Below are 26,020 nucleotides of genomic sequence, written 5' to 3' on the forward strand. Positions count from 1 at the left end.
GCATTTAAAAGTCAAATGGCGCTCCTTCCCTTCCGAGCTCTGCCATGCGCCCAAACAGTGGTTTACCCCCACATATGGGGTATCAGCGTACTCAGTACAGATTGTACAACAATGTTTGGCATCCATTTTATCCTGTTACCCTTGGTAAAATAAAACAAATTGGAGCTGAAATAAATTTTGTGTGAAAAAAAGTTAAATATTCATTTTTATTTAAACATTCCAAAAATTCCTGTGAAACCCCTGAAGGGTTAATAAACTTCTTGAATGTGGTTTTGAGCACCTTGAGGGGTGCAGTTTTTAGAATGGTGTCACACTTGGGTATTTTCTATCATATAGACCCCTCAAAATGACATCAAATGAGATGTGGTCCCTAAAAAAAAATGGTGTTGTAAAAATGAGAAATTGCTGGTCAACTTTGAACCCTTATAACTCCCTAACAAAAAAAAATTTTGGTTCCAAAATTGTGCTGATGTAAAGGAGACATGTGGGAAATGTTACTTATTAAGTATTTTGCGTGACATATCTCTGTGATTTAAGGGCATAAAAATTTAAAGTTGGAAAATTGCGAAATTTTCAAAATTTTCGCCAAATTTCCGTTTTTTTCACAAATAAACGCAAGTTATATCGAATAAATGTTACTACTAAAATGAAGTACAATATGTCACGAGAAAACAATGTCAGAATCGCCAAGATCCGTTGAAGCGTTCCAGAGTTATAACCTCATAAAGGGACAGTGGTCAGAATTGTAAAAATTGGCCCGGTCATTAACGTGCAAACCACCCTCGGGGCTTAAGGGGTTAATTTACTAGCTAGAACAGCCAAATTTTGCATAGACACACTACTGACATTAGTAGTGTGGAATATGCAAAAAAAATGGGGATATGAGATGGTTTACTGTATGTAAACCAGGTCTGATATCATGTCGGGTTTAGGAAGGAGAAAGCAAAAGCCGGTAATTGAATTACCGGCTTTCTGCTATATCGCGCTGGATGAAATATTAATATATATACATATATGTGTCTACTGATTATATATATATATATATTTTTTTTTACACATGGATCCCTTGTATATCCGTATGTCGGTTTTGCAAGCCTGCGATAAAAACACGCAGTACGGATGACATACAGATTACATACGGAGGATGCCATGCGCAAAAAACGCTGAAACACCCTGCCTACGGAGGAGCTACAGACCACTATTTTCGGGACTTTTCAGGGTATTACTGTGCTGATCGTTGGAACCCCATACTATCATATACAGCCGTGTCGTTTTAGCCCTCACTGTGCTGATCGTTGGAACCCCATACTGTCATATACAGCCGTGTCGTTTTAGCCCTCACTGTGCCAACCGTTGGAACCCCATACAGTCATATACAGCCGTGTCGTTTTAGCCCTCACTGTGCCAACCGTTGGAACCCCATACAGTCATATACAGCCATGTCGTGTTCACTGTGCTGACGGTTAGAACCCCTGTTGATCAAACAAAATGACCTATTCTCAAATTAGCCCCAGGACAGGCTTATCAGAGAGTGCTAAAGTCTCAAGTATTTTCAGCAACCAGGTGTGGATCCATAAAAATGTGACCAGCAACCCTGTCCTAGACCAGCTTGTATGTCAAACGAGCGGCTAAAGCTACTTCTCACAAAATGTAGTCTGTTCTTGCGGATTTCCTGAGCTATTACATGAGATATGATGGGAGAAAGGTTTACTAGGAAGATGTGAACTGCAAGAGATCATGTGTAGGTCTAGTTTATCAGCGTCCAATATTGCACAATGCCGTAATCCTACAGGAAGTCTCTTCATGTAACAGGAAGCGGTCAGCACTTTTATATTACGAAAGGCTGAATGATTCCAGTCATGTTGTAAGCAGAACAAATATGGATCTGAGCCATTTTAGATTTTTCAGTGCCCACCAGCAGCTCAGCTGATGGGTGGCATGATTTCATGAGCCAATGATTGAATTTGTGCATTCTTGTGAATGTCCATTCGGTCAGTTATCGGCCCGTGTAAAGATGGTGGAAGGTAAAGATGGTGGAAGGTACAGTTGATGTCAACGTCTGGAATGAAAATTCACACCATGACTATAAATATCGTAGTTACTTACCGATAACGGTATTTCTCTGAACCCATGACGGCACTAACGAGAGAGAGAGAGGGATCCGCCCTCAGGGACAGGAAACCCACAGGTTAAAAAGGCGGGACCTCTCCTCCACCTCAGTTGGTTTACATAGCCTTGCAGGGAATTTCTGCTGTAACTTAATTGGTCATTTTTACACAACAAAATATAACTGTATAACTTATATATGCTCCTCTATATATATATATATATATATATATATATATATATATATATATATATATATATATATATATATATATATATATATATATATATATATATATATATATATATACACACACACACACACACTTTTTTTTTTTTTTTTTATGCACACCTCGTGACTTAAATTTATAAGTAGTGTGGACACCCATACGTGAAGGGAGGGAATATACAGGTGCCGTCAGGGGTTCAGAGAAATACCGTTATCGGTAAGTAACTACGATATTCTCTTACCCCATGACGGCACTAACGAGAGAATTTCAAAGAATGAAAAATTTTAGGGTGGGACTACTGCCTCAAGAACTCTCCTACCAAAAGTTAAGTGAGGGAGAAGATAGATTAAGCTGATAGTGCTTGAAGAATGTAGAGGGGGAAGACCAAGTGGCTGCTCTACATATTTGATCTATTGATGCTCCACCACGTTCAGCCCAAGAGGTTGCCACCGACCTGGTTGAATGAGCCTTAATTGTGTCCGGAGCTTGTTCTCCGGAAGAGGTATATGACATCTTGATGGCATCTCTTACCCACCTCGCCAACGTGGCTTTCGATGCCTTGTGACCCTTATTTGGTCCCTGAAAGCAGACAAACAGAGCCCTCCCTTTCCTACACTCCCTTGTGGCTGATAGATAGTGTGTTAGACATCTCTTTACATCTAGAGTGTGTAGAGCCTCCTCTTTTTTGTTTTTTGGATTGGGGCAAAAAGATGGTAACGCTATCTCTTGAGATCTGTGGAATTTTGACGCCACTTTGGGAAGGTAAGAAGGGTCAGTTTTGAGGATTACTCTGTCATCTAATATTTGTGTTAGGGTACCGTCACACAGTGCAATTTTGATCGCTACGACGGCACGATTTGTGACGTTCGAGCGATATAGTTACGAGATCGCAGTGTCTGACACGCTCCTGCGATCAGGGACCCCGCTGAGAATCGTACGTCGTAGCAGATCGTTTGAAACTTTCTTTCGTCGTCTAGTGTCCCGCTGTGGCGGCATGATCGCATGGTGTAATATATATCGTATACGATGTGCGCATAGTAACCAACGGCTTCTACATCGCACATACGTCATGAAATTATCGCTCCAGCGTCGTACATTGCAAAGTGTGACAGCAGTCTACGACGCTGGAGCGATATTGTTACGACGCTGGAGCGTCACGGATCGTGCCGTCGTAACGATCAAAATGCCACTGTGTGACGGTACCCTTAGAGGTGGGTAGGCTGATAAGGCCTGCAGATCACTAATCCTGCGAGCTGAGGTTAGGGCCACCAATAAACAGGTTTTCCAAGATATTATTTTTAGTGAAGCCTGAGATAAAGGTTCGAACGGCGCTTTAGTTAGTGCTGAAAGGACTAAGTTCAGGTCCCAGGGAGGAGCGGTGAGATGTATAACTGGTCTGGACCTAGTAGATGCTCTAATAAATCTTTTTACCCAGTGATTCCCCGCCAAATCCTGGTTGTAAAGGGCACCCAATGCTGCAATCTGAACCTTCAGAGTATTTGTTGCTAGGCCTTTCTCTAAACCTTTTTGAAGAAATTCTAAGATTTCCTGAATTGGCATCTGATTTGATAGGATAACTCCTGACGTGGAGAGGAACTTTTTCCAGACTTTGCCGTAGGCTCTGGTAGTTATAGGTTTTCTACTGGCCAGCAGGGTAGAAATTAGATTTGAAGAAAACCCCTTTTTGTTAATAGTTCCCTTTCAAAAGCCAGGCCGTCATGTGCAAACTTTTTATTTGAGGGTGATTCACTGGCCCTTGATGCAGAAGGTCTGGGATATCTGGGAGTACCCATGGATCCGCTATGGACATTAGGCGTAGCCATGGGAACCATACTCTTTTCGGCCAGAACGGAGCTATCAGTATCACTTTGGCTCTGTCTTCCCTGATTTTCTTCAAGACTAAGGGAATTAGAGCTATCGGAGGAAACACATAAGCTAGATGGAATTTCCATGGAATTAACAACGCGTCTATAGCCACTGGACTCCCCCGAGGATCTATCGAGCAGAAGGCCTCCGTTTTCCGATTTTGATTGTTTGCAAATAGATCTATATCCGGGGCCCCCCAAAGATCCACTATGCGTTTGAATATACTTGTATTTAACTCCCATTCCCCCCCCTTGTATCATTACTGCAACCCTGAGATATTTCCGGAAATCCGGATGGATTGGCACATGATAGTATGCGTCCTTTAAGTCTATAACAGTCATGAAACAAGACGGGATAAGGGATCTGACACATGATTTTATTGTCTCCATTTTGAATTTTTCTATTACCAGGTATCTGTTTAGTTGTTTTAAATTTATAATTACTCTGAAAGTTCCGTCCGGTTTCCTCTTCACTGCCTCCCCTCTGCGCGCATCTACGAGGCCCGCCGACCCCGGATCGCGCCCTCAGGGAGGAATCCACCTGAGACCGTGGCAGGGCCCCCCGCTGCCTGAACTCGGCCTGATGGTCCCTGGACTCCTGGATGGTGAGTTGTGGGATCCCCGTCGGGGACAGGAAACCGAACTGAGGTGGAGGAGAGGTCCCGCCTTTTTAACCTGTGGGTTTCCTGTCCCTGAGGGCGGATCCCTCTCTCTCTCTCGTTAGTGCCGTCATGGGGTAAGAGAAAAGTGTGATTCTTCGTGTGCGGGTCATGGACGGGTAAATCTGTTAACAATAGCAGCACCCTGCTCTCTTTTTTGAAGGTGTCCATGTGAGACATCAGCATGTGTCCGAGCGTGAACTATATCAGATTTTATCCTAGATTTCATGTAAAACTAATATTTTTATCATTCACATGGGTTTAAAACAGTAACTGCAGAAGTTCCAGAACACAGCAAAAAAGATGAATATTACTAAAACAATCAGCACCTCATCTATTCCCACACTGAATTTTATATTCTTATGGATGTAAATGATGAACGGAGTCATTAATGGAATATGCACATATAGCCCGATTATTTGCCTGTATATACGCCGCTGATCCAACAACATTTGGATTTTTGCTATAATAAATTCTACTGAACACATATAAGCCGGATGGATATCTTTCTACTACTGGAATATGACCATTCTAACCTGCATATGGCAGAAATGCAAACCTGGTATCGTGTTTCTAAGAAATTAACGTTTTTATCAGTAGATGTAAAGATAACAACAAAAAAAAAAAAAGTTTTGTAAAAAAAAAAGTGACCAAAACCTGAGTTATTTCAATAGGGTGGAGCAATGAGATACTTGTAAAGATGATCAAAGAAGTCAGAGTATCTTGGTAGTCCACAGTGACTGGACAGAGCCCAGTGAACCCTCTCCCATGCAGGAAATCATACATGCGTGCTTCGCACCGGCCCTGCTCAGGGGGCGCAGGCAATAAGGGCAGGTAGGAGGTTCACAGAGCTCTGCTTGCTGGGTACGGAAAAGAGGTGACAGCTCGACCAAGGTCCTGCGATCTTTTTGATCATCTCTAGGATACAAGAGTCTCGGGAGTCTGACAACTATTTTTCCTGTTGAAAGAAAAGGACTGTACAGAGGAATTATGATGGATTTTCGCTTTCTCTGACAATACTCAACATAGTCCCATATACGGTGGCCCATCATCAAGTGGCCGACATCGATGGGCAACTTGTTGGTACAAGCAGGTTTCCTGCCACTGTAGAACTGATATTTTCTCAGTAGCTCACCAGTCTACTTTTTAAGGCTGGTTTCAGACTTGCGTTCCTGTGCGCTGCGGATGGCAGCATACGTCCTCCTTGCTTCCTCCGTGAAGCTCCGCCTAATGCCGGCCGCATCCAGCATTTCCCTGCGTACCTATCTTTAACATTGGGTACGCAGGGACATGCGTTATATGCGGATGTGTCCGCATGCAGCGATTTGAGGTGTGAGTTGCCCACAAGGAAACGCAAAATTTTGAGAAAAAAAAAAACCAGATGCAACACATTCCCATTATAATCTCTGATGCTGTTCACACCACATGTCCATTTTTTTCTGGAATCATGGATGAAAAGGGCCAATGCAAGTCTATGCGTCTGTGAAAAACACGTACAGCACATGGACGACATCCATGTGCTGTCAGTACTTTACATTGCAAAAGATAGAAGCTTTGTGATTTATGTATTTATCCATGTATTATAAACACTGATAACAGTGTCATGGTAAAAATGGGCACACTGCTGGTAAGAACAGACACACAGACCATGAACTGGTGACGCTGATGGTAAAACCAGACACGTGGACCATACACTGGTGACGCTGATGCCAAGAACAGACAAACGGACCATACACTGGTGACACCGATAGCAAGAACAGACACACGGACCATACACTGGTGACACCGATAGCAAGAACAGACACACGGACCATACACTGGTGACACCGATAGCAAGAACAGACACACGGACCATACACTGGTGACACTGATAGCAAGAACAGACACACGGACCATACACTGGTGACGCCGATAGCAAGAACAGACACACGGACCATACACTGGTGACGCCGATAGCAAGAACAGACACACGGACCATACACTGGTGACACCGATAGCAAGAACAGACACACGGACCATACACTGGTGACACCGATAGCAAGAACAGACACACGGACCATACACTGGTGACACTGATAGCAAGAACAAACACACGGACCATACAATGGTGGCACACGTAGCACTTTACCACATACTATACGTATTTAAACATGGATGTGTGAATGGGACCTTAATGATTGCCTGTACCCTTCTTAAGTAGAAATCACAAAATTTGTAACCATTTTAATGCAATGGAAATGTGCACCATTTGCCTGAACTTCCAATGTCCATAAAATGCAGATTCTTTAGGCCCACACAGACCATTACTAGAGGCAGTGGCTGCAGTCAAAGTAGCATTGGCATAACCGGAGGCTAACAATTCTTGCATTACATAAAACAATTCTAATAGGATTAGAAAGTTGCAGAAGATCTTCCCTGGACATTGCATTCTATCTACTGCTCCACAGAACAATGACCCCGGCCACAGATATCTGGCTTGGGGTATAGTTCTGTAGAGCAGCATAGGATTTACAGTTATGGGGGAGAATCTTCATACGTTACCAGTATTTTCTACAGGCAACACACCCAAGTAGCTTGTTTGCCATGTCCTAGCCCTAAAAAGTCCAATCCATGCCCTTTGGATCCTGTGACATCACCTAGAGTAAACCGGGGCGTTCGCAGACATACCTGCATAGTGTGAAGAATGACACGGCTTAGAAGTGCTGCACTGAGCAAAGTGCAGGAAAGAAGTCGGAGAAAATGCTGTCTGTGTACCATAGATAAATAATTCCGCTGAAGAGGAGGAGTGCTATGTCACTAAATGTGTTGCATTTTCAGTTTCAGCAGACTCTATACTGACACCATCGTACTTTTCTCCATGCTTTATAGACATGACGTTTCCATTTCCAACTTATACAGCTGCAACTTTGTGCAGATTCCTACATCATTTGATAAAGCTTTAAGACTTGACCTGTGCATTCTGAACCTGTTAATGTGGCTGCCAGATTTGATGGCTAAAACTCATTGTTTGCGTGGTTTTCTGACAAAATGATGAACACCTCGTCAGAGCTGACGTACCATGCTATAGACCACGGGGATTGGGAGCCTGTTGCACCGCCATGTAATGGATCCAGCTGCAGAGTGGCTTTTCTTAAAAAATTAAAAATTTACAACTATTATCATAAAAAAGCCTGTAGATGAAAAAGACGTTCCTGTTCACACACAAAAGAGCAGATAAATACAAAATAAATATGAAGTATGTTAGAAGGAAAGGGTTTGGGGAAGTGTTTTTCCACCACAGTAAATTGCTTACGGCTTGCTTGGCTTTGGGAGCAAAGTGGCTTCAACTGTACGGCAAAAGCGTGGTGTGAAAGCAGCTGATGAGTGCGGGGTCTGCAGCTAACCAGCCGGTAACATCCCCTCTCACTTCCCCTGGAATGTACAGCAGATTTCAACACCAGATCTACAGGTCTGTTATATGGAGTACAGTGCTACCGAGTGCACAATGATCCGGCAAGGCAACATTGTGAGCGCTCATGACGGTCAAGTCTCGACAGGCTGCTCCGGGACCTCACTGACAAGCATTAGGTGCAATGTCGCAATCAGTCACTACAACCTTCAGGTTGTGCAACACAGCTTTCTCACTGTGTAAGACTAGATTAATACATTAAATAGACAACATGGAGGAGAATGTATGGGGGCAACTGCAGTTTATCCCTGCGAGCTTGCGTGTTGTGAGGGGGTGGGGTGGCAGAAGTACTACACATACTATGTGGGGGGGAGCCCAGCGTCCGTGCTGAGCAGGAATAGGTCCTTCTCGCTGTTCTGTCACTGGATATAACCAGTCTTCCCAGTCACACACTACTGGTAATATCTGGAAAGTGGTCAGCTATTGAAAGAACTTCTCTACATTGTATCAACATAAGCAGAACTTGCCAATTAAGGGATGCAACAAATAAAGAAAACATGAACACGGCCAAACACTGAGGATCCTGTATAGAAAGCTGCATTAGGTCAAAGAAAAAAAGGAGATCGCCAATCATTATACACCGTTTAAAGGATTTTTTTTTTCACTTAAAACACAGTTGTTGAGAAAATGTATGATAGCAGAAGGGTCTCGGCAGTCCCTAGTCTGCTTCCTCTTCACTGCACATCTCAGGTTAACAGGCAGAAAACTGCATTTACACTGCAAGATAATCGTGACCAAGTGTGGTTAAAAATGCTCTTTACATAACCTATCAGTAAAAACATTCATAATCCCTAAAATCCTATATATATTTAGGTCCATCCCCGTTCCTATTTCAACCTCTTATTTATCTAACATCCAAACTCTGATCAACAAGTTCCTATGGAACAAGAAAAAAGCGAGAGTAGCTATTAATACTCTCTACAGAAATAAAGCGTCAGGGGGAATGGGCCTTCCCAACATTCTGGCCCATTACCATACAAACCTGATTAAACAAAGTTGCTCCTGGTGGTCTAAATCAGAACCCCCAGCCTGGCTGGATATCGAATCATCTTTGAACCTGAATAGAGCCCCTAGAGAATTGATCCTCAACCAGCTTATGAACATAAGAAATTCCAATAATAAATCCCACCCAATTTTTATTGCAATAAGTAATGCATGGTCTAAATTTGCTAGGCCCAAAAGAAGAACTGAAAAATTCGAGTCTCTGAAAAATCTGGCCATCTCTTATATATTTGAGTTGCATAACAAAATGGTCAATCCCAAATGGTCCGACTACAAAATCACAAAACTTTCCCATATATTTGACGGAGAAAATTTTGTTCCCTTTAATTCTCTCAAAAACACTTACAATGTCCCCTCTGCTATGTTTTGCGAGTACATGATCATCAAGGATCAGTGTCAGAAATTCGTATCAAAAAAGCCCAGTTTCTCTGAAGCGGCTATAAATCTGATTTGTAACCCCGACCACAATATTTTCTGGAGCTACAGATATATCTATAGCTGGTTCAACCATGACTCAGACTTCGCGAAATCTCCTTCCATGCTGAAATGGGAGCAAGACCTCCAGACAATAATTGACCCAGATGAATGGGAAAGTGCTTTGGTCCACTCATACTCAGCTTCCATCTCCATGTCATTACAAGAGTCCTATTTCAAACTAGTCACGCGCTGGTACCTAACCCCAGCAAGACTGTCCATGATAGGGGGTCACACCTCCCCAGATTGTTGGAGAGTGTGTGGAAACAGGGGCAATCTGCTCCATATCTTCTGGAGCTGTCCCAAAATTAGATCTCTTTGGTCTAAAATCGCTGGTTTGATTGGAGTACTTCTGAATAAAAATTTCATCCTGACCCCTCAGATGGCATTGCTCTCTGTGGGATTAAGCGACACACACTTTCCTCTCAAAGCGTTGGTCATTCATATCCTTTTGGTCACCAAAAATGCCATCGCATACAACTGGAAAAAGCCTAATCCTCCATCATTCCAAGAGATCAAAGACCGTATTGACCTTCATAGAGCATACGAGCAAAAATTCGCCCTAAATAACGACAGCCTCAAAAAATGCTCAAAAAAATGGGCTCGTTGGGAAGAAGTTTTCCCGTAACAATTTCCAGTTGAAATTAGCACAAAGCGTACCGGACTTTGGTTTAACGTGTCTGTAATTCAAGATTGTTCAGTGAGTCCACCCCTCTTTCATGAGCAAATGTATTATAATTATAATTATTCACCTTCCAAATGCTGTTTTATCATTTGACAAATATGGTTACCTGTTGTCGCTTACTTCAAGTGTCTTCTCTCCCCTTTTTCTTCCCATGTTCTCCCCCCCCTCCTTCCAGCCTCCCTCCACCCCCCCTTTTCCCTCTCCCCGCATCCCCGCTTTTCCCCCTTCCATTCCTGCCCAGTTAATTGTTAAAATCCAATAAAGATTATTTGGAAAAAAAAAAAAAATGCTCTTTACATGATTATCCTGCCGTATTATCAGGCGCTGATCACACAATGAATGAGCAAAACAGATCTTCATCGGGAGAAATTATCTTTTATGCAACACAAAAATACTCATTGTTCTCGGTGTTGCATTGTCCTGGGTAAACAGGAGTCGCGCTGTCGAGAATCATGACAACCTATGTGCAATAAGCGATCCAGCCTAGATCGCTCAGCGCGCATTATTTTCTTTGTTCTGCCTGTCTAAATAAGATTTAAATGGCTGCTGATAAAAGTTTGCTGATCGGTGGTTGTATCAGGACACTGGTCGGACCATGTAAACAGACCCTTCACATCTTTCCTTTACATTTAAACATGCAGTTTTCACATCCACCCTTAATCCACAACTTTTAGTGACTCCCACCCAAATTCTTCGAGACTGTTCCCAGTGAGGTGAATACAGAGCAGATTTTCCAACGCTGATTTGCCGGCTGACAATTTGCTGCACACCACAGTAACAACAATGTGAATAACATTTCAAGAAAACTCACTTAAATGCAGCAGAGAAAGTCCACAATGTAAATTGAGAGACACTGCAAGTCTCAAATCCATGAATCAATGTGTGTTTTGGATGATGCTGTGGACTTCACACTTGCCTATAGCGCTGAAGATCCTACTGCCAGTGAAACAGAACATGGCGGATGTACCCAACCTAAACCAGTCAGCAGCTTACTTTGCTCTTCCTGTGTCCTCCGCATCATCAAATTTAGGTCGGGTGCCCACGATCATAACGAGCAGCGCTTTGGAAGCAACATATGCTCGCTGCTGCGTCCTAAGCGCTGCCATCTATTGAACGCAGTAGAATCTGCATGTCTTCACTGAACCGTGCGGATTCATCACGTCCAATACTTTTCTATTCATGTAATTTCTCTTGCAGAGACTACAGTCTCCACAAGAGAACTAGACATGCTGTGGTCTGGAAAGATGCGCTGCATGTCCGTCTCCATGGGTGTTTCCCAGGCATCTGTACACGCATAGTGGGCACGGGCTTTCTTGAAATCCCATACACTATGCTGTAACATCTGGCTGCTGCGGGTTTGATGCTGAATAAATAAGCAGCGTCCAACCTGCAGCGATTAATGATCATGGGCAAATACCCTAACAGGTTGGGTGGGATTGGGCATGGCCAAAGTCTATCCCTATGCTCTCCACTTCCCAACTGCGAAAAGGTAAATGGCTTACAGTACGTGTGTATCTTCACACCAAGTTTTCAAAATGGGTTTGTGTGGCTGAAAGTTCATGTCCAAAAAAAAAAAAAGCATAAAAAAAAGTTTGAATAGCTTTTTGATGCAATTTCAGTCCATGGGGTGCTTTTGTTTTTACTTGTTCACCACACCATGTGCACTGCATTAATGTTTACCTATAGAAGTCAATTTTAAACATATTCAAAATAAAGTATCTGAAGTCGTTATTAAACTTATTTTTTATGCAAAATCTGCTCCTCAGCAAACATTTAAAAATCTGTGTGAACATATCCTTAAATAAGCTGGTTTGGAGAGTAAAAGGCTTCTGTCCGGTTATCTTTAAAAGGCAGCACTAACATTCTGTCACTGCACGTCTCGGCTTAAAACACTAATATACAGGTGCTTCTCACAAAATTAGAATATAAAAAAAAAGTTAATTTATTTTAGTTCTTCAATACAAAAAGAGAAACTATTATTATTTATTTATATAGCACCATTAATTCCATGGTGCTGTACATGTGAAATGGGGTTACATACAGAGTTATAGATATCGTTTACAGTAAACAAATTTACAATGACAGACTGGTACAGAGGGGAGAGGACCCTGTCCTTGTGGGATTACATTCTATGGGATAGTAGGGAAGAGACAGAAGGTCGGGGGTGCGGCAGCTCTGGTGGTGGTGAGGCAAAACTCATTATATAGGGTCATTATAAACAGAGGGATCTATTTCAAGTATTTATTTCTGTTAATGTTGATGATTATGGCTTACAGCCAATGAAAATGCAAAAGTCATTATCTCAGTAAATTAGAGTACTTTATAACACCAGCTTGAAAAATGATTTCAAAATCAGAAATGTTGGCTTGGTCTGGGATCCTTTTGCATCCATTACTGCATCAATGCGGCGTGGCATGGAGACGATCAGCCTGTGGCGATCCTGAGGTGTTATGGAAGCCCAGGTTGCTTTGATAGCAGCCTTCAGCTTGTCTGCATTTTTGGGTCTGGTATCTCTCATCTTCCTCTTGACAATACTCCATAGATTCTCTATGGGGTTAAGGTCAGGCGAGTTTGCTGGCCAATCAAGCACAGGGATACTGTTGTTTTTAAACCCGGTATTGATACTTTTGGCAGTGTGGACAGGTGCCAAGTCCTGGAATTTCCGTCTCCAAAAAGCATATCGGCAGAGGGAAGAATGAAGTGCTCTAAAATTCCCTGGTAGAAGGGTGCGCTGACTTTGGTCTTGATAACACACAGTGTACCTATACCAGCAGATGACATGGCTCCCCAAACCATCACTGATTGTGGAAACTTCACACTAGACCTCAAGCAGCTTGGATTGTGGCCTCTCCACTCTTCCTCCAGACTGAAATGCAAAATTTACTTTCATCTGAAAACACCTTGGACCACTGAGCAACAGTCCAGTTCTTTTTCTCCTTGGCCCAGGTAAGACGCTTCTTGGGTTGTCTATTGGTCATCAACGGCTTGACACAAGGAATGCGGCACTTGTAGCCAGGGCCGGACTGGCCATCGGGGCACTTCTGGCAAATGCCACAAGGGCCGGTGCCAGTAGTGGGCCGCTCAATCTGTGCACGCTGTGCCGATGTCAGCGGCCGATGACGCCGGTACAGTTGAATGCAATGATGGAGGAGAGAGTGTCTGCTGACGCCCCCTCTCCCATCATTCCCCACTCTGCCTCTGACACTGCGGGTGCGCAATTACGTCATATCATCGCGTACCTGCTGTGTGCCGGGTGGAATGCGGCCGCTGAGATCGGAGCCGGGAGGAGCATGGGGCACGAGGAGAGGTGAGGATTGTATGGATAATATATATATATATATATATATATATATATATATATATATATATATATATATATATATATATATATATATCAGTGAGTGATAACTGGATTGTGGGGGCGCTACATTACATTCTATGGGGGGGGGGCTGTATTACATTCTGTGGGGGACTATTATATTCTATGGGGAGGCTGTATTACATTCTATGGGGGGGCTGTATTACATTCTATGGGGGGCTGTATTACATTGTATGGGGGGCTGTATTACATTCTATGGGGGGCTGTATTACATTCTATGGGGGCTGTATTACATTCTATGGGGGGGCTGTATTACATTCTATGGGGGGGCTGTATTACATTCTATGAGGGAGGATTGCATCATACTCTTATTGGGCTACATTATATTCTTTGGGGAGGTAGGTTGTATTATATTCTATATTAAATGTATTCTATGTATTACATTTATTATATTCTAAGAGGGGTGATTGCATCATATTCTATGCGGGGGCTACATTATACTATAGGAGGAGGGCTGCGTTGTATTCTATGGAGGGGCTACATTATATTATATGGGGGGCTGCATTATGCTCTATGAGGGGGCTACCATATATTATATATGCAGGGGCTCCATTATACTATATGAGGGGGCTGCATTATATTCTCTGGGGGGTTACATTATACTCGGGGCTACAATATATTCTGTGGGGTGGCTGCATTATATTATATGTGGGCTGCATTATACTGTATCGAGGACTATGGGGAATACATTATACTATATGAAGAACTATGGGGTGCATTATACCATGGAAAGTGAATTGTACTACATGGATGACTATGTTGGTGCATTATACTATATGAAGCACTATGAGGAGTGTATTATACTATATGGAGGACTGAGCAGTGTATTTTAATATATGGAAGACTATGAGGAGTGTATTATACTATATGGAGGACTGAGGAGTGTATTATACTATATGGAGGACTGAGGAGTGTATTATACTATATGGAGGACTGAGGTTCACATTATAATATATGGAGGACTATGGGGTGTATTATACTAAACAAGCAAAATGCTGCCTATTCATCGAGTGATTGGATTGTTTATGTGGGAACAGAAATCCTTGTTCTCAGCAGCACATCGCCGGTGTAAACTGTAGATGTGCTGCTGATAACATGATACTGTATGGGGACAGATTGATCTAATTGTGATTGTTCTGTCCCTTCATTCTTTCTCAGTTGGTGTAAAGAGGCCGGGAAACAAGCGAACAGCTTCACTATTGTCGATCACACTCGTTTCGCAGCCTGAGATTAGCGCATGTAAATACAGCAGAAATGCTTCACAGGGAGACCAGGCAAGGATGATGACAGTAGTAGTTAGCACCCGGCGCCTGGGAATAGCGCTAACTACTGCTTTTCCCAGCCGCCAAAGCATTTAATTCTGGTATGTGTAATGATTTTTGGGGTTGATGTCAGCTGCGTAATGTCAGCTGCTATCAATCCCTGGTGTAAGTAATGGAGAAGTGTCTATCAGACACCCCCACTACTAGCCCAGACCTGGCAAGACCCAGCGACCCTGAAGAGCGGTGACGGTAGTAACAATACCGCTTTTCACAGTTGCCGAGCCCAGCGCAAGACCCGGAATATCTGAAGAGCGGTGGCGTTACTGATGTCACCGCTCTTCAGAGTCACCGGGTCTCATGCTGCGCAGCAGAACCAAAAGTGGCTGTAGGCAAAGTTTATGGAGCATCAGAATGAGGTTCCATAGCCTTTGGTCGTCTCAATCCCTTCATTATCTACGAGATCCAGTTATGTAGGTAAAGAGGTAAAGTAGTGGCTTTTCTTGGTACTGCAACTAAAAGCAATAAATAGGACTGAGCTGTAATGCTGGATACAGCTGTGATTATATGTTATATAGTCGTGTTACACTCCTCCCACTTCTTGTAACCTACAAGTGTACAAAGATATTATAGAGTCACCATGTGACAAGTGGGCCTGTGTAACTTCAAATGCCAGGGCTGAATTTTAGTCCCAGTGTGGCCCTGCTTGTAGCCCAGGTCCTGGATACGTCTGTGTGTGGTGGCTCTTGAAGCAATGACTCCAGCAGCAGTCCACTCTTTTGTGTATCTCCCCCAAATTTGTGAATGGCCTTTCTTAGCAATTTTTTCAAGGCTGCAATTATCCCAATTGCCTGTGCACCTTTTTTTCTACCACACTTTTTCCTTAACCCCTCTGTGACCTTGGACGTACTATCCCGTCGAGGTGCCCTGGGCCTATCTGACCCTTGACGGGATAGTACGTCCTGCCCTTTAATGCGATACCGCGACTTAAGGTGATCGCATTAAAATTCCGACGCCATCTCACTTGGGGGGAGATGGCCTCGGCATCCAGGGCATTGTCGCCGCCCACCCGCCCTCTCGATCGCTGTGATTGGCTGTTCAATTCTGAACAGCCAATCACAGCCATTCTCATTGTTTCAGCCAATCGGAGCGGCTGAAACAATGAGGTCACAGGCTAGGATCGAGTACCGATGTACTCGATCCTAGGTCCGGTGCCTGGCAACGCCAGGCACCGGCAAGAACACCCCGGATTGGCGCGATCGCCGATCGCGCCAATCGCAGGGCACCGCGCGGTATTACCGCGCTGTGCCCTGCCGGAACCTGCGTGGATCGGTGCTCTAATAGCACCGATCCTCGGATCGGATAGGATAGGACACAGTGCAGGCCCAGCAGGGCCTGCAGGAGCCGATTGGCGCGATCGATGTCATCGTCGATCGCGCCAATCACAGGGCGCAGCGGCGATCACGCTGGGACCGCTATGTGCCCTGCAGGTGACCTGGCTGTGACCTGCCTAGGATGGCGCGAACAGATCCGATCCTAGGCAGGTCACAGCCAGGTCACCAGGAAAGCTCTGATTGGTGGGATCGATGTTATGGTCGATCCCACCAATGACAGGTCACAGCAGCAGCATGACCGCTCTGTGACCTGTCTGTGTCACCTGCCTGACCTGTGTATGACCGCTCTGCAGGGTCCTCATTCTAGCTGAGGATTCCTACAGAGCGGTCATACTGCTGGATCTCCTGGCTTGATCTCTCTGCTGGATCTACCTTCTGTGCTGCTGGGTATTGTGGTGCCACAGCAGCCTGTAGCACCACAATCCCTGCTAAAGAAAGAAGACAACTAAACGTAAGTTTTATCCCTGATCCCTGCCCAATCCCCGTTCATCCGTGCCCAATCCCCGTTCATCCGTGCCCAATCCTCGTTCATCCACCCCAATCCCCGTTCATCCACCCCAATCCCCCCTTCCCCCTCTTTTTACCCCCTCCACCCCCATTTGTGCCGTCTCCGTGCGCACATTTAGTAGCCGCCGAGCGTTGATTGGTGACGCAGTTCACCGATCAACGCTCGCTTTTTTTCCCCTCGCCCCCGTTGCGCCAACTCCGTACACACATTCCGCAGCCGCCAAAGTTTGATAAGTGACGCAGTTCACTTATCAGAGTTTGTGCCTGCCGTTTTCCTTTTTTTTTTTTCACCCCCCTTTTGCGCCACCTGACTACAACCGTACGTTTTGATCACTGATCCCTGCCCAATCCCCACTTCCACCCCCATCTCCCTTCCCCCTCTTTTTACCCCCCTTTGCACCTCCTTCCGTGCGCCCATTTAACAGCCGCCGAACGTTGATTGGTGACGCAGTTCACCGATCAACGCTCGCGCTCGCTTTTTTTCCCTCACCCCCGTTGCGCCAACTCCGTACACACATTCCGCAGCCGCCAAACTTTGATAAGTGACGCAGTTCTCTTATCAGAGTTTGTGCCTGCCTTTTTTTATTTTTTTTACAGGTTTTTCTTCTCCTTTTAGCATTTTCTTTTCAGATAAGTTTGCACAAATCACTATCCCCCCACACATACACATACAGTTATCAATAAAGTGCACCCAATCACCATATTCACACAAAAATGTCCCGCTCGTCCCGTTCGTCCCAACAGCGCTATTCATTGGAGGAGGCATATGCTTTCCTTGCCTCCGACACTGATAGCGAGGGAGAGGATCCCACTTTTCTTTACTTTTCTGATTCTTCATCCTCTTCTTCCTCCTCCTCCTCTTCCTCCTCGGGTCCTGCGGAACCACCACGCAGACGCCCCAGGACAGAAGATGAGGCAGCCCCCACCACTCCTGAACCAGCGCTCCCCACTGCGGAACCCACATGGACCTCGCCCCCCGAAAATTACGAGCCACTGATTCCTGATTTTGTGGCAGAATCAGGAATCAAGTTTGACACCACGGGCCTCACAGAAACAGACTTTTTCAAAGTCTTTTTCTCTGAGGATTTTATTAACCTCATGGTGGAGCAAACTAATTTGTATGCTCGTCAATTTTTGGAGAAAAACCCCGGTACATCATTTTCCAACTGGTCTCCTGTAGACGCAGTTGAAATGATGCAGTTTTGGGGCCTGGTCCTCCACATGGGGATCGTGAAGAAGCCAGAAATGCGGCAATATTGGAGTGTAGATGTTTTATATAACACTCCAGTATTCCGAATGGCCATGGTTTGGAGACGTTTTGAGGCCATCCATAAATTCCTGCATTATTCCGATAATGCACAGTGTCCCGCACGAGATGACCCCAACTTTGACCGTCTGTTCAAAGTTCGGCCGGTCATCGAACACTTCAACAAAAAGTTTTCTGAAGTGTACGTGCCCAAAAGGGACATCTGCGTGGATGAGTCCTTGGTCCATTTTAAGGGGCGGCTCGGATTCCGTCAATACCTGCCCAACAAAAGGGCCAGGTACGGAATCAAACTCTACAAGCTGTGTGAGAGTGCCTCAGGGTACATCCACAGGTTTAGAGTGTATGAAGGGAAGGACAGCAGGATTGAACCCCCTGAGTGTCCTCCTGTCCTGGGAGTGAGTGGGAAGATCGTGTGGGATTTGGTGCACCCACTGCTGGATAAAGGTTATCACCTCTATACTGATAACTTTTATACCAGCATCCCACTCTACAAATCCCTCTCTGCGCGAGGTACCGCAGCCTGCGGTACTGTGCGCAAAAATCAGAGAGGCCTCCCAAAGACGCTACTTCGGCAGATGCTCAGAAAAGGTGAGAGCAAGGCCCAATGTAGCGACCACCTGCTGGTGGTCAAGTACAAGGACAAGAGGGATGTCCTTCTCTTGACCACCATACATGGTGATGGCAGAGCCCTCAGCACTGTACGGGGTACCTCTACACAGGTCTGCAAACCGGACTGTGTACTGGGCTACAACAAAAGCATGGGGGGGGTTGATCTCTCTGATCAACTCCTCCAACCATACAGTGCTTTGAGAAAGGCCAAGGTGTGGTACAAAAAGTTGGCCGTCCACATCGTACAAATGGCAATGCTCAACGCTTTCCTGCTGTTACGATGTGCACGCCACACCGATACGTCGTACCTTCAGTTCCAGGAGGTAGTGGTTAAGGCCCTGATATTTGGTACTCCGGAAGGAGAGGGCCCCAGTACTTCCGGAACTGAAGGTGCTCGTATCGTACCAGGCCAGCATTTTCCGGGGGTGGTCCCGCCAACCGGCAGAAAAGGTAAGCCGCAAAAAAGGTGCCGAGTGTGTTACAAAAGGGGAATACGCAAGGACACCATTTATCAGTGCGACACCTGCCCCGAAAAACCTGGCCTGTGTATGAAGGATTGCTTCAGATTGTACCACACCTCCATGCACTACTAATTTACTTTACAAGAAAGCGTACATTAGTTCCAAAAAGGGGGCACATCTAGATAAGTTCCTTGGGGGGGGGGGGGGGGTCTAGGTTCCAAAATGATGTCACTTGTGTTTTTTTTTTACTGTTTAGGCACATCAGGGGCTCTGCAAACGGAACATGACGACCGCAGACCATTTCTGCATTCCAAAACGTCACAACTTCCCTTTCGAGCCCCAACGTGTGCCTAAACAGTTTTTTCCCACATATGGCGTACCAGCGTAATCAGGACAATTTGGATAACAACTTTTGATGTCCAATTTCTCCTGTTACCTTTGGGAAAATTAAAAATTGGGGACTAAAATATCATTTTTGTGGGAAAAAAATAGGATTTTTTATTTTCACGCCTGGGCATTATAAACTTTAGTGAAGCACGTGGGGGTTCAAAATTCTCACCAAACACCTAGATAAGTTCCTTAGGGGGTACAGTTTCCAAAATGGGGTCACTTGTGGGGGGTTTCTACTGTTTAGTCACATCAGGGGCTCTGCAAATGGAACATGATGCCAGCAGAACATTCCATCAAAGTCTGCATTCCAAAACGTCACTACTTCCCTTTCGAGCCCCAACGTGTGCCCAAACAGTAGTTCCTCCCCACATATGGGGTATCAGCGTACTCAGGACAAATTGGACAACAACTTTTGGGGTCCAATTTCTCCTGGTACCCATGGGAAAATTAAAAATTGGGGACTAAAATATCATTTTTGTGGGAAAAAAATAGGATTTTTTATTTTCACGCCTGGGCATTATAAACTTTAGTGAAGCACGTGGGGGTTCAAAATTCTCACCACACAACTAGATAAGTTCCTTAGGGGGTCTAGTTTCCAAAATGGGGTCACTTGTGGGGGGTTTCCACTGTTTAGGCACATCAGGGGGTCGCCAAACGCGACATGGCGTCCGAACTCAATTCCAGCCAAAGTTAGCTTGAAAAAGTCAAACGGCGCTCCTTTCCTTCTGAGCCCTGCCATGCGCCCAAACAGTGGTCCCCCCCCCCCACATATGGGGTATCAGCGTACTCAGGACAAATTGGACAACAACTTTTGGGGTCCAATTTCTCCTTTTACCCTTGAGAAAATAAAAAATTGGGGACTAAACGATCATGTTTGTGGAAAAAATAGGAATTTTTTTTTTCACGCCCGGGCGTTATAAACTTTCGTGAAGCACTTGGGGGATAAAAGTGCTCATGACACATCTAGATAAGTTCCTTAGGAGGTCTAGTTTCCAAAATGGGGTCATTTGTGGGGGGTTTCCACTGTTTAGGCACATCAGGGGGTCGCCAAACGCGACATGGCGTCCGATCTCAATTCCAGCCAAATTTAGCTTGAAAAAGTCAAACGGCGCTCCTTTCCTTCTGAGCCCTGCCATGCGCCCAAAAAGTGGTTCCCCCTCACATGTGGGGTATCAGCGTACTCAGGATAAATTGGACAACAACTTTTGAGGTCCATTTTCTCTTTTTACCCTTGGGAAATTAAAAAGATTATTGCTGAAAGATCATTTTTGTGACTAAAAAGTAAAATGTTAATTTTTTCCTTCCATGTTGCTTCTGCTGCTGTGAATCACCTGAAGGGTTAATAAACTTCTTGAATGTGGTTTTGAGCACCTTGAGGGGTGCAGTTTTTAGAATGGTGTCGCTTTTGGGTATTTTCTGCCATATAGACCCCTCAAAATGACTTCAAATGTGAGGTGGTCCCTAAAAAAAATGGTTTTGTAAATTTGGTTGTAAAAATGAGAAATTGCTGGTCAAATTTTAACCCTTATAACTTCCTTGAAAAAAAAAAAGTTTGTTTCAAAAATTGTGCTGATGTAAAGTAGACATGTGGGAAATGTTATTTATTAACTATATTGTGTCACATAACTCTCTGGTTTAACAGAATAAAAATTCAAAGTTGGAAAATTGTGAAATTTTCAAAATTTTCGCCAAATTTCCATTTTTTTCACAAATAAACGCAAGTTATATGAAGAAATTTTAGCACTATCATGAAGTACAATATGTTACAAGAAAACAATCTCAGAATCGCTAAGATCCGTTGAAGCGTTTCGGAGTTATAACCTCATAAAGGGACAGTGGTCAGAATTGTAAAAATTGGCCTGGTCATTGACGTGCAAACCACCCTTGGGGGTAAAGGGGTTAAACTAAACTTTCCATTAATATGCTAGGACACAGCACTCTGAACAGCCATCTTCTTTAGCAATGACCTTTTGTGGCTTACCCTGCTTGTGAACTGTGTCAATGACTGCCTTCTGGACATCTGTCAAATCAGCAGTCTTTCCCATGACTGTGGAGCCTACTGAAACAGACTAAAGGTGCCGTCACCCATAACGATATCGTTAACGATATCGTTGCTTTTTGTGACGTAGCAACGATATTGTTAAAGAAATCGTTATGTGTGACAGCGACCAACGATCAGGCCCCTGCTGGGAGATCGTTGGTCGCTGAGGAAAGTTCAGAACTTTATTTCGTCGCTGGACTTCCCGCTGACATCGCTGGATCGGCGTGTGTGACACCGATCCAGCGATGTCTTCACTGGTAACCAGGGTAAACATCGGGTTACTAAGCGCAGGGCCGCGCTTAGTAACCCGATGTTTACCCTGGTTACCAGCGTAAACGTTAAAAAAACAAACCGTACATACTTACTTTCAGCTGTCTGTCCCCGGCACTCTGCTTCTCTGCACTCCTCCTGCATCCTGTGTCAGCGCCAGCCAGCCGGAAAGCAGAGCGGTGACGTCACCGCTCTGCTTCCCGGCTGACCAGCGCTGACAGTGCAGAGGAAAGCACAGCGCCGGAGGACAGACAGCTGAAGCTAAGTATGTAGTGTTTGTTTTTTAACGTTTACGCTGGTAACCAGGGTAAACATCGGGTTACTAAGAGCGGCCCTGCGCTTAGTAACCCGATGTTTACCCTGGTTACCGGGGACCTCGGGATCGTTGGTTGCTGGAGAGCTGTCTGTGTGACAGCTCTCCAGCGACCAAACAGCGACGCTGCAGCGATCGACATCGTTGTCGGTATCGATGCAGCGTCGCTTAGTGTGATGGTACCTTAAGAGACCTTTTTAAATGCTTAGGAAGCCTTTGCAGGTGTTTGTTAATTATTCTAATTTACTGAGATAATAATTTTTGTGTTTTCATTGGCTGTAAGCCGTAATTATCAACATTAACAGATATAAACATTTGAAATGCATCACTCTGTTTGTAATGACTCTATATAATAAATGAGTTTCACTTTTGTATTAAAGAGCTGAATTAAAATTAACTTTTTGATGATATTCTAATTTTGTGAGAAGCACCTGTAAATGATGCCTCGCCAATATGCCATTTACTAGGTATTACCACACCTATCTATTCACCCGCTCTGGTGTGAAAGTACAGATTCACAATAAGGAAAGTACCTGAAAGCAGAAGCATCAGATACTCTAATTCTTCCATATTAGATCATAATAATGACATGTCCACACTGCCGATCATTACAGAGGATAAAAACCTTTGCAGGATCCTGGTCCAGCGGCCATGTTGTCAGGTCTACTGATCAGCTGAAGCATTGAGTCAGGCAGGTAGTGGGAGGATCACATAAGTCACTGTACACAAAGTCTTTTTGGAGCAGAAACTCTACAATTTTTAGGAGGATTTGAAGAGTTTCTACTCAGTTTCTGCTCCAAAAAACTGTGTGCACACATAGCCCTAGAACATTTTGACACGAACTTATAATTCACAGGAACTATAGCATGTTGAAAGATGCCCATTACTTCTCCCAAAAAACATTTGCCTTCATAAAGTCACAAGGCCCCCACAGACATAAAAAATTCAGTAGACTTTTGTCCAATATGTATGGTCCTTTTAACAAAGTTATAGAGCTGATCTTCCAGATTTATCAATACAAACTGCATACATTATTAAATAGATCTCATATCTGATGAGGCTGGTGTACTTGCTATGAAAATTCACATCATAATGGTTGTATATCCTTTATATTACACTGGAAATTTTAGAATCTACCTGGAGCTAAAATTGGACTTAAAACGTGCTCAGTTTTAATATCAAATATATACAGGAATTCTGCCCTGGATTTTCAAAGGAAACACACTAACCGCATCAGGTCTAAAATAAAGTCATACTACTACCGTACTTCAGTTTCATAGTAATAAGGGTTTAAAAAAAAAAACACATGTCCATTACGTCCAACCTTTAACCTAATGTGCTGATCCAAAAGGCAAAAACGCCATAAGGCAGATACTTTGTATTGTGAAATCTCATGACACATCTGCTAATAGATAGTCCAGGTTTAAAAGAATTCACTTATTCTGTAAGCATAACGTAGATATGAAGTGAAAATTCTCCATATTGTCCTCAATAATATATCAAAACCTATACTATAATATCTATACTATAAATCATTAACACTTTCAGTTCGGGAACATGCCTAAGGCCGGTTTCACACTTCCTGATATTTCCAGTACCAGAAAAACTGGTACCGCAGATATCCATGTCCGTGTGTGTACTACATGCGGCACACGTGTGGCAACCGTGTGCCGCATCAGTACCACATGGACGGCCGCCGGGGAAGAAGAGCTACAGTAAGCGCTGCTCCCGGTGGCTGGTGCTGAAGCCAAGATGCAACCGTCCCGGCTGAAAACCACTGGTGAATGAGATGCTGAGAGCGCAGTATCATTCACCAGTGGTGACATCACCAGCATTTTCCCACGGTCCTGAGGTCACCGCAGTTCAGCCTGGCCTCGATGATGTCACCGCTGGTGAATGATACCGCGATCTCAGCAGCTCATTCACCAGTGGTTCTCAGCCGGGAAGGTCACATCTTGGCACCGTCCAGGTTGAAAATCATTTAGCCCCAGACATGGATTACAGCTTGGGACACAACGACGGACAGGTATGGTATATTGTTGGTTTATTATTTTATTTTTATTACAGGAGATAGAGGGCATCAGGGAATTAGGTGTTGTAGTAAGTATGGTTTAATTTAGAATATTAAAGGAGTCTGTAATTTTTTCAAATAAAGGATTTTATTCTGGCTGTGTCTTTCTTTAACAAATAACTATAGGATTAGTAATGGATAGGTATCTTATAGATGTCTCTCCATTACTAAACCGTGGGCTTGATATCACCTGTCATTAAAGAGGTGACATCAACTCCACAAATATGAACCCCACTTGCCACCCCTACATGGCAAGTGGGAAGAGCCGGGCAAAGCGCCAGAAAAGGCGTATCTAATAGATGCGCCTTATCTGTGCAGCTGCGGGATGCCATTTTTAGGCTGGGGGCCCTATATCAATGGCCCCTTACTAGCCTGAAAATACCAGCCCCCATCTGTGAGCTTTAACAAGGCTGGTTGTCAAAAATTAGGGGGACCACACGCCTTTTTTTATTTAAATAATTAAAAAAAACAGCATGAGCACCCTTCCAATCTTGATAACCAACCTTGCAGAAGCTGACAGCTGAGGGTTGCAGCCCCCAGCAGTGAGCTTTGTCTGGTTGGTTCAAGAAAATAGGGGGGAACCCACGTCGGGTTTTTCATTCATTTAGTTAGTTAGATCACAGGCGGCATCTGTGGAATACCCTGATCATCTGCTCCTGACTTATTAGCGACAGCAGGTGTCGGATGATGGGGGTAACAGTGCCAAAAGCCCCCACCTGCTGTCATCGTTCGGACATCATTCTCTTCTGCTGGTGCTGATCGCCGATAGAGCAGGGAAGAATGATAAGAGCCAGCTTCAGCACCAGCCACTGGGGAACAGCGCTTACTATAGCGCTTCTTCCCCGGCAGCCCCCCGTGTGATACTGATGCATCACACGGACGGCATCCATGTGCGGTACATGTTTACACTGACTTATTTTCTTGAATGGGTTCGTGTGATCCGTGCAGCTGCAGAAAAAAGGACATGTCTACGTGTGGGTCATTCGGACACAGTCCGAGGAAAAAAAAAAAAAAAAAAGATAGATAGATGCACAGATCCATTCATTTGAATGGGTCTACGTGCGTCAGTGTCTCCACTATGTGTGAAAACTGTGCCCACACATACTGGAGACACGGACGTGTGAAAGAAGCCCAAGTCTGTGTCCGTTATGGTGGTCTAAAAAACTGATCCATCAAAAAATAAATAATTTAACGAAACAATTTCAAATATAAGTATTAAAATGCACAGTATCCAATTTCACACATAAATGTTTCACGATCCGAGTGCTGACTGCTTTGTGGGTCTCCTGAACAGCTTAATACACTAGGACTTTGCCAAAATAACCCTCTCCAAGTGGAGCAGAAACTAAACACTTTCCAATATGCTTACCATCGATTTCTCTATATCACAGTGAAAAATAAGATCCATCTGCAGGAGGACATAGAACTATATAATGCTTAGGTGGATAAAGCACACAACTAAAATAGTCTCTTATGTATTAGACTAATGCTAGCCATAGCCGCCAGTATGGACAAGTTTGGCCAACAGTCCAATATGTATGGGAGTGTTCGCCAAGTGGGAGACATGGATTGTGCATGTCAGATTATGGA

The 26,020-nt window shown here is 44.2% G+C and overlaps 1 protein-coding gene across 3 annotated transcripts in view; it reads right to left on the minus strand.

Moving 5' to 3' along the window:
- Positions 1 to 26,020, minus strand: part of ELF1 (E74 like ETS transcription factor 1) — a 209,955-nt gene that overhangs the window by 110,357 nt on the left and 73,578 nt on the right. The window lies entirely within an intron of this gene.

Source organism: Ranitomeya imitator, chromosome 3 (assembly GCF_032444005.1).
Source record: "Ranitomeya imitator isolate aRanImi1 chromosome 3, aRanImi1.pri, whole genome shotgun sequence".
Lineage (NCBI taxonomy): Eukaryota > Metazoa > Chordata > Amphibia > Anura > Dendrobatidae > Ranitomeya > Ranitomeya imitator.